Source organism: Rhipicephalus microplus, chromosome 6, assembly GCF_043290135.1.
Source record: "Rhipicephalus microplus isolate Deutch F79 chromosome 6, USDA_Rmic, whole genome shotgun sequence".
NCBI classification, from domain to species: domain Eukaryota; kingdom Metazoa; phylum Arthropoda; class Arachnida; order Ixodida; family Ixodidae; genus Rhipicephalus; species Rhipicephalus microplus.
In genome coordinates, this window is record NC_134705.1 from 125,741,977 (window position 1) to 125,754,789 (window position 12,813).

Here is a 12,813-nt window from a genome sequence, read left to right on the forward strand (position 1 = left end):
AATTTCGCGCAGGTCTAGCGTATTTTTTACAAACTACGTATATCTCCAAATATGTAATCAAAGTAAACGTTATGTTCTGCTTATTTTTCGCATCCGAATAACGCGTCTGACTAGGTTGTCACACATTTGAATAACGTATGTGACGTCGAAAATAACGCCTGAATGATGCTTCCGACACTAGGACGTCGTATTGCAAGGTCGGCAGTTTGGCCCCTGCCACAGCAAGTTCTCTTTTCGGCCAAATTAGTTTCATTTCAGTTACTTCTAATTACTGTGTAGGAATACCATCCCCTATGTTTTCCTTGGCATTGTTGTTCTCCTAGTTGTAATTTACGTTACGCCCGCTATACTTGTGCTACAGGCTGGGATACTTTAATTTATTCTTTTTAAGGTGAAAGCTGTTATAAGATCACAACACGGGTCGTGTGTGGTGCCGTAGTTGCTTGACACCGCCGCCGTGGTCCGATACCACTATCATACGAAATAAGAAAAACAAAACTTGGAAAATAAAGAACACCAATGACACAATAGAATATGAACCCCGGTATTTTGCGCGCTAGCCCAGTATTCTCCAACCCCAGTGCTTATAACTACTTCGCAAGCTGGCTTTAAGCAGGCTTGATATGGGGACACGAATCGCACTATTATAAGTGATGCAGCGTTTAAAAATAGCAAGGGAAGAACCAATTGTCACGTAATGCGAATCGCGCAACGAGTTTGTAGTCGAATGCTCCGACCCTTTAAAAGAAGCCTAATCTTGTTTACCAAATAACTGTGTCGTATACCCACTGTGGGGGATTGTAGGAATTAAAAAATCTTCTGGCATAAATATTCATTGTCGTAGTGGGTAGTGGCAGAATTATAGCGTAGTGGGTTGGTTCCCTGCACGTGTTACACAATTACTTATAAAAAAAAGGGGGGAGGGGGCTCTGAAAGGCGCCGCTGTTCCAGGATTTGCTTTGACAGTAGTGGGCGTTCCACGCAGGCCTGGCGGTTTTTTAAATCAATGGTCTTTCTTCGAAACCTTCAACACAAAAATTTGAGTCTGTCTGTCTGTGCATTAGTCTGTTTGTCCACCAATAACGGTACTCTAAACCATAGAGTTTCTCAATATTAACTAGAGGGCACTCTGGCGCTGAGATCGTTCAGCGACCATGGGAGTTATGGGTAGTACATACATTTGCCTAGTCTTCGTACTTGCGGGCAGCAAATCGTACTTGCGGCTTCGTTTATTGCTGGTTACGGTTTTGTTTTGAAAGAAAGGACGAACCCTTTTGAACTTAGTGACTTTATTCAAAATGGTAAGCCTAAAAGAATAAGGTTGTGAAGCGCAAACGGTGACCATTTGCTAATTTATGTTTTCGTGAAAAAACAGCTCCAAGCCACACGAACACACACGGAGCCCGAAGCAGGCCAGAAGTACGAAAATTAGACAAATGTGTGTACTACCCATCATTCCCATGCTCGCTGAAGCACCGTGTGTTGCAGCTTCCTTAGACACTAGCGCAAGAGTTCCCTCTAGTAAATATTGGGGTTTAGAAAAAATTTATTTACAGCATGTACAGAACACAAAGGCTTCATACCATTCCAGTAACAGGGCACATACACTTCGGCACATGTATATTTCACAAGTAACATCACTACGTTAATATTGTGTTTAGAAAAAAAATGTTTAACAATTTCGAGCACTTTGTACTCAACTGTGGGAGAGCATTGAGCCGTCCCGCTGTTCGTACATCGGTTGTGTGTTTAGAAAAAGTGGTTAACGATTTAGAGTACTCGGTACTCTACTATAGGAGAGCTGAAAGCCGTCCCGTTGTCCTACGGTTCCAAAGGAAGCGATTGTTGTGGGAAACTCTATGCCCTAAACGGCACCAAAAGCACCTAACATTACTCCTAACGGCCGATCCCATCCGCTGCGCCCTCCAATATTGCTCAAGGTTCAGCGTTCATACTTGTGCGATTGTCAAGTAAAGAAGCAATTATTGCGCATATCTGAGGCACTATAACAGCACGTCAATATTATGTATGTGTATTTTTTATTAGAAAAGGCATACATAGGTACTTTTAAGGACTGTAGCCTTTATAACGCTGCGCTGGCCATGCAACGCTTGCAGTAAAAGGCAAGTGTTTCCAACGCTTTGCTAAGACGACATGGTGGAGGCACCTACCCGTCGCCTTGCGTTCTACATCTTATCCCCGTAGATGCGGGCGCGCACGGCGCGCACCCCATTTTACAATATAACTGCCAGATAACGCTCAATTCTCACGTGTGACGTGACTTTATGCGCTCGTTCGCCTCCATTGCACGCTCGAGGCACTCTAACGCAGTGCCTCTAGAATACCATTCACCGATGTTTTTGCGCAGAACATCAACTAAACGTTTTGTTCACTCTCCCCAGACGCAACAATATTGTTTTTCGACGACATTTGCTGTGTGACATGCAGATACGGGGCCATTTTTGTCCCCCCTGCCTCGTAAATGTGTTTATGTATTTATTCGCACATGTATCCAGTAAAGAAAAACGAGCCCTTAAACTTCTGCTTTAACTCGTGTCACTACTCACCAGATGTGAATACAGCGTACTGCTGATCGCATGACATATCCCCGCTAAATTACGTAATGCAGATCCCGTGACATGTTACCAACAATCTGACATAGTTCAAAAAAGTCGTGGGTTGCGGAGCAACTCTTCATCGGTAGTCCGTGCAGTCGCTGCACTGCTGCTTCCAGCCTTCACTGTATACCTCAGTCTTGTCAGCACTAGTGCGGAGCTGCCGCAATTACGTTATAGGGCATTTCGACTGTGAGGGCAAAGGTCTAGAGTGTCATCAAATTAACAACGCTTCTTTCATCTGGCTGTTATACTTTTCGCTGTATGCTTCATATTAAGCAGTGGTTTCGTCATAGCAACACTCACAGTTTAGTCGTGGTGGTCAGAGCCGGTGACCTAGAAAAGAGAAGAAAAATATATAACCATGCGCGTAAACAGTGTTTTTTTCTTTGTAGTCTGTGCTGGTAAAAACCGACAATGACAAAAATTCAAATGCTGGTAGCGTTTACACAAACTAAGGAAAACTGCACCTGCGTGAGTGCTGTCAGGAATAAATTGAAAATAAGAAACGTAACGAACAAGTGCTTCTAAGTTTCGTTTTTTCCCGAGTTCGCAGGCTTGACTATATTGGTGTTAAAGACCTTCCAGCAGAACGCTAAAAGCCGATCGCGGGCCAAAGTTATCGGGAAAGCAACGAAGCCTCAAAGCTACGCTTACTATGGAAATCTTCAGTACTTGCCATCTCTCTTGCACATAATGAACAGAAATTCGTTACTAGGTAGGGAGCAGGATGATTTAATAAATGAATGAGTAAGTGGCGTTAGTAGTCAATAATGCCTTGTGGTTAAGTGAGACCGATAATATGTTCAACGATGTCGTAACGTTTTGTTTTCTATTGATGCAGACGGAGCTTTATTATGCGCGATAGAAAAATTGGTCTTGCCCCGACCAGTTGAGAGCGCCGAAAGTGTGGGCGTGGAAAATGAACCACATAATCTTCAGAAGCTTTGACGGAGCTGTGCTGTGCTCCGATGAGAGGTTGCCACACGTCAATGACCCGCATTTTTTTAGTGCTATTTGGATACCTGATACTAAAGTAAGTAGAAAGACGTGTGAACTTTCTTAAGTGAATTACCTAATCTGCCTTCACAAAGGACAGCCGAGCACAACGTAAACAAGCGTCTGGTATCTTTAACAATCGCCTGCGCAGCAAGCCATATTGTGCGTCATCACCGGAGCTATTCGAGGATGGCTGCCCCTTGCATATTTAAGCCAGTACAGAACATGGCGTCACCATGGACGTTCACTCAGCATTTCAGGAAACCTTGTAGCTGTGGTCACGACGTTATGCAAAATAAAAATAATAAGTATATATATATATTATATATATATATATATTATATATATATATATATATATATATATATATATATATATATATATATATATATATATATATATATATATTTGATTCCTGCTCACGGCTGGTTATTTTTTCATCCACTTTTTTTCTTATTTACATTCCATTGGTTCTAATAACTTCCCCTGTACGTTCCTTGGCATTACTGTTGGTTAAATGTCATTAATAATGTGTTAAAACACGGAAAACGAGCCCTTAGGTATACACCTATTTCCCCTATTTCATTAAACGAGGTTCTCGTACGGGCAGACTTGGTGTCATTAGGTTGTATACGAGGGACTATTAATCAGCTGCCCGCTCATAATAAGTTCACGTGCTACGTGACGCCAAACATACGCATAAAAGAGTGTTTTCACACTCGTCGCTTGGCTTAGAGATGGCGCTCACTGTCACTCCTACTTCTAAATTCACATGTAAAACCAAAAAAGCGGATGGAGGGAAGGCCGCTGCGGTAGCTCAGTGGTTAGAGCATCGAACGTGTTATTCGAAGGTCGTAGGTTCGAGTCCTGCTCACGGCTGGTTATTTTTTCATCCACTTTTCTTTCTTCTTATTTACATTACATTGGTTCTAATAACTTCCCCTGTACATTCCTTGGCATTACTGTTTGTTAGATGTCATAAATATTGTGTTAAAACACGGAAAAGCGGGCCCTTAGGTATACACTTTTTTCCCTTTTATATATATATATATATATATATATATATATATACTTCGGCAAAACTTTTCGAATCCAGTGGGATTCGTGCTGTGACTTCCCACCTACCCACTTTGGTATCATTTTTCGTATAGAAGTGCGTCAGTCTCTCCTTAAGTGAAGCTTGTTTAACTCACAAATTTAGGTGACAGTGTCGTACGCGAAAAGTGCGGAGCCGGTGTGCACGAAATTCGCCACCCGAAGGTGCGCCGGCAACGTGTACGCGTCACATACCGTTTTCCAATGACTAATGCTGTCTATATCATGTGATTGACAGCGATCTGTTGTTCATAACATGTTCATAATAATAGGTGACATGTCACTTCACGTTGCAACATTTGATTGCTGCCTGCGTAACAACACAAGACACTCGTCGTTGCCTGCTGCTACAAAAATAATGTGCTGAGCAGCAGGAAGATGACAGTCCACCGGCACGGAGAAAGAAAGCAGCGCACAATGCTAACACAAAGAGAACAATCGCGGCATATTGACGAAGTGAATGATGATGAGTGGGCGAACCAGTGGGATCGTTCGATGTTACCATGAATCACCCGTGACATTGACCACTAACGCATGTATATGAGTGACAAAGTGGTGTAGAGTTATAAACAATGTTTGTTTGTCACATATCGTAACTTGTTTTTAGTAGTGAATTATGTTTTTCCTCTATTATTGCTGGCTCGTGTATTGGATAACCTGAAGTTGGGAAAGACGAGGTCTGAGTACTTTCCCCTGGTGGTTCTTAGTAGTTTCTAGTCACACGAAATGGATGCGTAGAGCATATTTACTGCTCAAGTCGGTCATTGTTTATAATCATCATCGTCATCATTTGAACAGTCGTCGGCGTCATCTTCATCAGCGTCGGAGCCATTACGCAACCATGATGTATAGTGGCTACATTGCATGTGCTGATGTTGAGTAATAATCCGGATCGGAGCAACCTGGAGTGGTCCAGACTTCAACGATGCTCACGAGTCATCCTGGTCCTCCTGGGAGGATGTGGCAGAGTATTCTCTTACTCTTGGAGCGGGCCAGACTATCGAAGAGGACCAAGTGGGGACAGGCACACTCTGCAAAAGGACAGCTTGGGCTCCATGACGTAAGAACAGTCCTTGGTTCGATCCCGGGTTTCGGCACCAAAATGTAGAGAAAAGGACGAGCCATCGTGCCCATCGCAAAGCTTACCCGTTCACCTCTTCTTTATTCCGAATGGACTGCTCTGATCTTCATGATGATATCACCACTCCTTGTGTTCTACATAATATTCAACAGATGGCAGCAAGAAAGTGTGTGGTCTGGAATGTTCAAGTTTTTCATTGTCGTCGCGTCATCGCCATCGTCACTAGCGGCGGCTACGGCACACAACGCCAACGGACAAGCCTCGATCATAAGAAGCTTCGCCCCTAAAAGCTTCTGTGGCGATTGGTTTACTTCCAAAGAATGCGCAGCAAAATGCAGCTCTACCACTGTAAAGCTGCAGGAAGTGCGCAGCCCGATCGAACAGGGATTCCCGTCCATAGGGTTTTCACTGCTGCCTTTCACGTACACTCCATGACGCGAATGTTTGAGGTATGGATACGGAATATTGCCAGCGCCAGCATAATGTTATGGAGATGCACAAAATCCGTGTGCGACTTGCGTGCCACGTTTTTGCAGCGCTCTATCGACTTGCTGCTGATAAGGCTAGTTGGCATACGTGCCATCTTGTGAGTTGCCTCAGGTTGTTTTAGGCTCTTTACATTGTGAAGAAACGCCGAAGAAACGCCGGTGGGACGAGCGATAGCGCTCTTGGGGAGGTGGCTGAGCCCTCTCTTTGCAGCCCCGCCGCGGTGGTCTAGTGGCTAAGGTACTCGGCTGCTGACCCGCAGGTCGCGGGTTCAAATCTCGACTGCGGCGGCTGCATTTCCGATGGAGGCGGAAATGTTGTAGGCCCATGTGCTCAGATTTGGGTGCACGTTAAAGAACCCCAGGTGGTCGAAATTTCCGGAGCCCTCCACAACGGCGTCTCTCATAATCATATGGTGGTTTTCGGACGTTAAACCCCACATATCAATCAGCCCTCTCTTTGCACGGCGCAGATGTGACCAGCAAGTTTTGGAGGTGGGTTAGTGTATTAACGTATTTAAGGTATTAAGTACGAATGCACTTTATAAGCGACCCTGAATCCGCCGTCCGCGGTTCGCCTCCTCCTCTCCCCTAGCAACGGCGCGAGGAGCGGAGAGGAGCGTCTGTAGGAACGGCGCAGCGACGTCACACACCACGTGATTGCGCACGCTCCGCCCTCCGATCTGTGGCTGCGCGCGCAGCCACAACTTGCTCGAGATCGCCAAGTCGTCATAGGCATGGATCCATCGCAGGCATCATCCTCGACTGCGATACCTCCAACAACGAGTACAACGGAATCGAATGCGAGCATTGCACGCGTCGTTGAAGATGTCGCGCCGGTTGAAGACAAGGCAGCGCGGCGAAGGATTCGTGATGCCGAGCGCAAGCGGGCGAAGCGGCCCGCGCACATAAACATCATTATAGCGCGAATTTACTCTCACATATACGCGTAAACTCACCAAGATTTCCCGAGAGGGTTTAATGGTTGAGCAAGATGGAAAACTGGGCTAGTTGGTGAGCATTCATCGTGGTTAACAGCGCGAAACACCCGGACAGGAGCGATAGAAGGACACGGTACAGCGCTGTTCTTTCAACTGAAATTTTTATTGAAAACACGAGAATATATATATAGACAGAACAGAAGACCTCGTGACCAAACCAGCCCCCTCAATCGATAAAATTATACACGGCGACAAGGCTTTGTCATGTGCACGCAATCTTGCCACAAAATAACACAAACTTCAAACTATAAGATTCCAATGTCGCCAAGAAAACCGGGCATGAGCAGACGAATGAACTTTAGCCACTATCTAACAAAGATAATTCATTACCAAGTAAGGCGATAGACGGCTGGCTAACGCATTGAGACCCTTTCTTATTTATAAAAAATGCCTCCATAATTTCTCTTGAAAGCTTGTCTGGGTGCTTGAAGAGTACTTTTGTTTTTTCAAAAAGTGGGTGGCATCCACATTCGCGGCAATGCAAAGACAAATGTGAATGCGCAAATCCTTTCAAGGAACTGTGGTGTTCCCTTAGCCGTATATTGACACAACGCCCGGTCTGACCAATGTACTCTCGCCCGCATGAAAATGGGGTTGAGTACACGACATTCTGCATGCACGGGAGAAACCTCATAGTATGTTTGATACTACACTGCTGATAAATTCCAGTCTTCCTGCCTTCTATGCGAGTGTTTACTGCCTGGCAAAGTCCCTTAAGCTTCGTTCTGCTTGAAAACCCAACGTTTAATCTGAACTTAGATGCTACTTTCTTTAATCTGTGCGAAAAAGAATGAACATATGGAATGTAGACAGAACGGCTAAAATCTTTTTCTTTCACTCGGGAGGACTGCCCCTTGACCTCACGCAGCAGCTTATCGCAAGTCGTAGAAATGATAGAGTGAGGAAAGCCTGCATCACGCAGCCTCTCCAACTGATAGTTAACGCTGTCAAGCATACCGTGTCAAGCATACCAGCGCTGTACCGTGTCCTTCTATCGCTCCTGTCCGGGTGTTTCGCGCTGTTAACCACGATGTTTAATGGTTCCTGGAAATCGCAATGTGATCGCACAGGGGAGTTTTCGTTAACTCACTGGCGAGTGCCAACGCATTTAACTTTACTCCTCCTCATAGCATCACCCCGTGCATTCGCACTTAACCATGTTCACCCTCGGGGAAATGCTTGGGAATTTTTAGCATTAATAACTTGATCACTTTTGTAGCTATAGTATTTCAGGCTTCGATCTTGTATTTTAACCTGCTTTTGGAAAATGCGGCCTTTGTTTTAGGTCTGTATTGTGCGCTTCATTATGAGCATGATCACGCTGTAATACATCTACGGACGACGGGCCAAGCCCTTAAAGCAATACGCACATAAAAAGAATGGCAAGTACTACGTTGGACACGCGCATGCCACGCATCGCTCACCCCCATTGCGCCCACAGGGCAGAAGATCCCTCATTTGTAATTCACGTCTTCTTTGGCCTCGATTTAGCCGCACAGGTCTGAAGCTGCAGAAGTACATATATCACTGGTTTTCAAGTGTGATCCATGCATTTCGAGGCCTCATACGTCCATAATATGCTTTAGCACGAGCACTGTGTGGAAACGTAACGGCAGGGAACTTGGTTGTAGCTGAAGAAAACAATAGACAGACCACAACACATGGAGCTGCTCTAAGCAGACCGGAACTTTGTTAATTCATCTTTTAGCTCTTTTGACCAACCTATGCACCACAAGCGAGCGAGACTACACGATCAAGCACTATTGATCTACGCTTTGCGTCAACTCAACGCAGCAATTACATTTACCTATATATAGCTTGCTTGAAATACATTTTACCGACATGGTTCACAATGTTTCAGATGTATGTACACTCATACGCAAGTCTAGATGTACTTTTGTTTGAAAAAGAATCGCTTCATAAACCACTGTACGTTGCTGTTTTGGAAATTTAATTATTTAGTGGCACCTTTTGACACCTCAATACATGCAAGTCTTTTACAACTGGGTGTGTTTCTTACTACTATTGACGCAATGTTTCATGACGAATAGGGTCAGTACACCGAATCGGCCCTCATAATTTCCTTGTGTTCTGTAAGCACGTTTTACAGTATCGGGGACACTTGGGGCCGCCTTTGCAGATATTTCTAAATGACCTTTTTTGTTTTATTTGAACCTACACCAAAACTGCACGTTGGTAAACAGCGAACAGATAGCTGTTGGCTTGAATTCTTCTTTTTCGGCGAGGACGCATATAAGCTTGAAATAATTGCCGCAGCACCCTAGACTTTAGTTACATATATCAAGCAATGACACTGTAATCTTCAGCGTACGGATAACAAATTTTGCGTTTCGCACTCATTTATGGTCAGTCATATTTACATTCGCGAGATGTTTCTCCTTGTTTACGATGTGTCAACTCTAATGAAAGCCGTTCAGTACTCATATCTTTTGTTATCAAACAAAGAACAGTTTTGGTGAAAAGGTCTGAACACTGCAGCGCCAATAAGCCGTCATTCACAATGTCCCACTGCTTTCATTCTCCTTAGGATGCATGGTTGGTGGTCCCACTGCTTTCATTCTCTATAAGATGCATGGTTGGTGGTCGTTAACCTGAACCGGCTTCGCAGGCATTCACTGTGCATGCATTTTTCTCACGTGGTAATGACATTTGGACTGAAAGCTATCCTCGGAAAGTATGCTGGCCGACTTACTCGCGCAGGGCATGTATTTTGCTTTCTAGCAAATCCCAGAACCTATACTCCCTCGTAATCGCGTCTTTCTTGAAAATTCCACAAAAGCATAGGCACACTCAACCCTATCAACGGACGCCTACAATCCTCTTAATCCTAAACAACATCCGCCTTGATGCTTCAGCTGATTTACTTCACGCTAATCAAATTCTGTCTCGCGAATCGCAGCAGAGATGGCGCATAAAACTGTTGTGTTCAGTCTGTGCCCTTCATATCCACTCCATTAGCCTACTTAGTTGTATTTTCCTCTCACCTTGCGAAGGGAATGCGAACGCTGCACTACAGGGACCAGTGGGCCCGAGTTTTAATAAGAGCCAACCACGGTTCAACGGGAATCTTTTCCTACCAGCCACCCGCCTATTGATCTATGGCGCGTCGCCCAAGGAGATTGTTCGTGGCGGTGACGTTGGAACCGGTAACGGCCTGCTCAAGCGGAAGCTAAATGCGCCTAGGTAATCCACTAAACGAAGGAAATCAGTCAATGCACTTACATTAGCCCGTGGACGAGCAGACAAAACACACCTGCAGAAAGTGTAACGCTGGACCGCACGAGGGTGGAACAGTTGACGTCAATGCGTGATTGGCGATGTGGATGGCTGGAGATGAAGCAGGCAAATCCTTAGCCTAATCGGCGGCTTGTCCTTGAAGCTTTATAGATTACGCGTGTCTTACTTTGACTGCAGTAAGTCAATTTTTTACCATTATTTCCGAAGTCTAAATTGATATTTATTTCATCAAGAAATGACAAAGTAAGCTAAAGGGAAGGGAGAGATCGTGTTTTGCGAGGCTGTTCATGATGATTTTAAATGCATAACTAACTAACTTGATGATCCTACCACCTGGTTCTTGGCCAATCCCCCTTTGTGGGCGAGTGCCAGCAAAGCAAAAGGCTCATCATCATCATCATCATCATCATGGGACCCATAGCCGAGGCACGAATTTCAGTCGATGATTTTCAGTAGCTGAAGCGCAGGGTGAACGGCATGTAGTTAGTTTCAAGATGGTTTAGTTATCTACATGTCCTATATTCACAGCAGAATCAAATGTATTTTAGTGGTGTATGCTGGTAGAATGCGTATGCGTTTCATAGGGGATGACGCGCTACACTCCATTCAGTGGGCAGCCGGCACGCCCTTGTCTTTTCTGCCCGCCAGGCCAGTCTAATAATTTGAATATTTTCCAACAAAACGGAGCAACTCGGTATAGAATTTGACGCAAGATCAAGTAACTCAAAACTCTTACAAATCACTCCCTCAAGCACTTTGTTTTTAACATGATAAGTTTAAAGAAGCAATACTTTTTGTTTTCTCTTCAAAGACGTTCTTGTTTTGTAATAAGTATTACTTTAAAAATGGTTCACGCGCTTTATTGTACTGAAGCGAAGCATTCAGCATTTTCAAAACAAAGCAAGCGTTTCAAGCAGCCAACTTAAAAGGACAAAACGCTCAGCTGTAAAGGAAACGGCTAAATATCAAAGCACACATTCTGGTTGACGCAATATTTTTTAAAGGTGTTCTAGTCTAGCTGCGGCCTAGTGGTTATAGCTTTGTGTCTCTACGTGGCCGCCAAATACAACGTAAGAAAAAATCCAATCTGCACGCACCGGTATTGCTGTCGCATAGTAAGCCATATTCACACCGACCACAAGGAGCGGTCCCGTGACGTAGTTATAAGTACAAAACTGATGCTCGTAGCACGCTCTTTCGGTCTGAAAGTGGTTGCTATGGCTCTTTCACTAATTACTCAGTTTTTGAGCTGCATGACCGCCATCGCACTCTCTTGAACCAATCAGATGCACAGAAAGAGGATGTAAGCTTGCTTCGCTATGGCTGCGAGAGAAATCCTTGGCGGCGCGAGGCGTACAGGTCTCGTAATAGCAAAGGTGAGTATCGATCGCCCCATGTCACTCTTCGGACAACAGTCAGCAATTGTTGTCCAATTGGTGCTAGCTGCAGTTGTGAATGAGCCTTAAGTCTAGGTGATGTGTCTATAAAGATGTGTGACTTTTTAGAGTAATCTCTGACGGGGAACGGTAAGCTGGGACCAATGTAGATCACCAACTGCAGTGATTAGGATATTTTGCTCAACGGAAAGCGCATTTACATTGTTCATTAGTCGTTTTTTTACATACAGGCTCACGTTTCCTCACTGGTTCTAGAACTAGCACGTCCAAATAGGATCTCTCGTCATACAATGTGGTATTATTGCTCAGCCGAAGAAGACATTGCAGAAAGAAACGATAAACTTTTACTTACTAATACGTGTCGCGTTGATAGTATCGCACATAAACTATTTACTATACCAACGCATGCTACCGACGCTCAGTTATGAGCAAGCATGTGCAATATCAATGAGTAGCTTTTTTGTGTGTTCGACATGTATGATCACTAATTGTCAGCTTTAGTTTTGTACAACAAATTTCTGGAATATGTGTGGAATAAATGTTTATTGGGTGCATTTGTGTCTTCGGAATTTGTTTTCTTGCTATATGTACACCTGGTCAATCCTACCATTAAAAATGGCAAAGAAGTACATTTTGCCTTTTCTTCATATAATGTAAATTATAGAAATGCGCACAGCCTATATACTTTATAGTTAGTGCAGTGGCTTGAAGCTCAGGAAAGAAAAAAATGAAGGAGCGAATATATCGCAATGTCCCATGATCACGCCTTATACGAGTCTCTCAAGATCTCTTTCTACAAGACTTTTACGAGCATGCAGCAAGATGAAATAAATCGTGTACATCAAACAAACACAAGCAGAAACAAACAGAAGAAAGGGCCTT

At 44.2% G+C, this 12,813-nt stretch overlaps 2 protein-coding genes across 6 annotated transcripts in view; one reads left to right on the forward strand and one right to left on the reverse strand.

The window, feature by feature from the left end:
- LOC142765481 (uncharacterized) overlaps nt 1-12,813 on the forward strand; it is an 887,742-nt gene that overhangs the window by 126,194 nt on the left and 748,735 nt on the right. The window lies entirely within an intron of this gene.
- The window catches only part of LOC142765479 (uncharacterized), a 139,032-nt gene continuing 127,824 nt past the window's right edge, over nt 1,606-12,813 (reverse strand). The window contains exon 5 of the transcript XR_012884279.1: nt 1,606-2,951. The gene's annotated coding sequence lies outside the window, so the exon portion shown is untranslated. The remainder of the gene's footprint in view (nt 2,952-12,813) is intronic.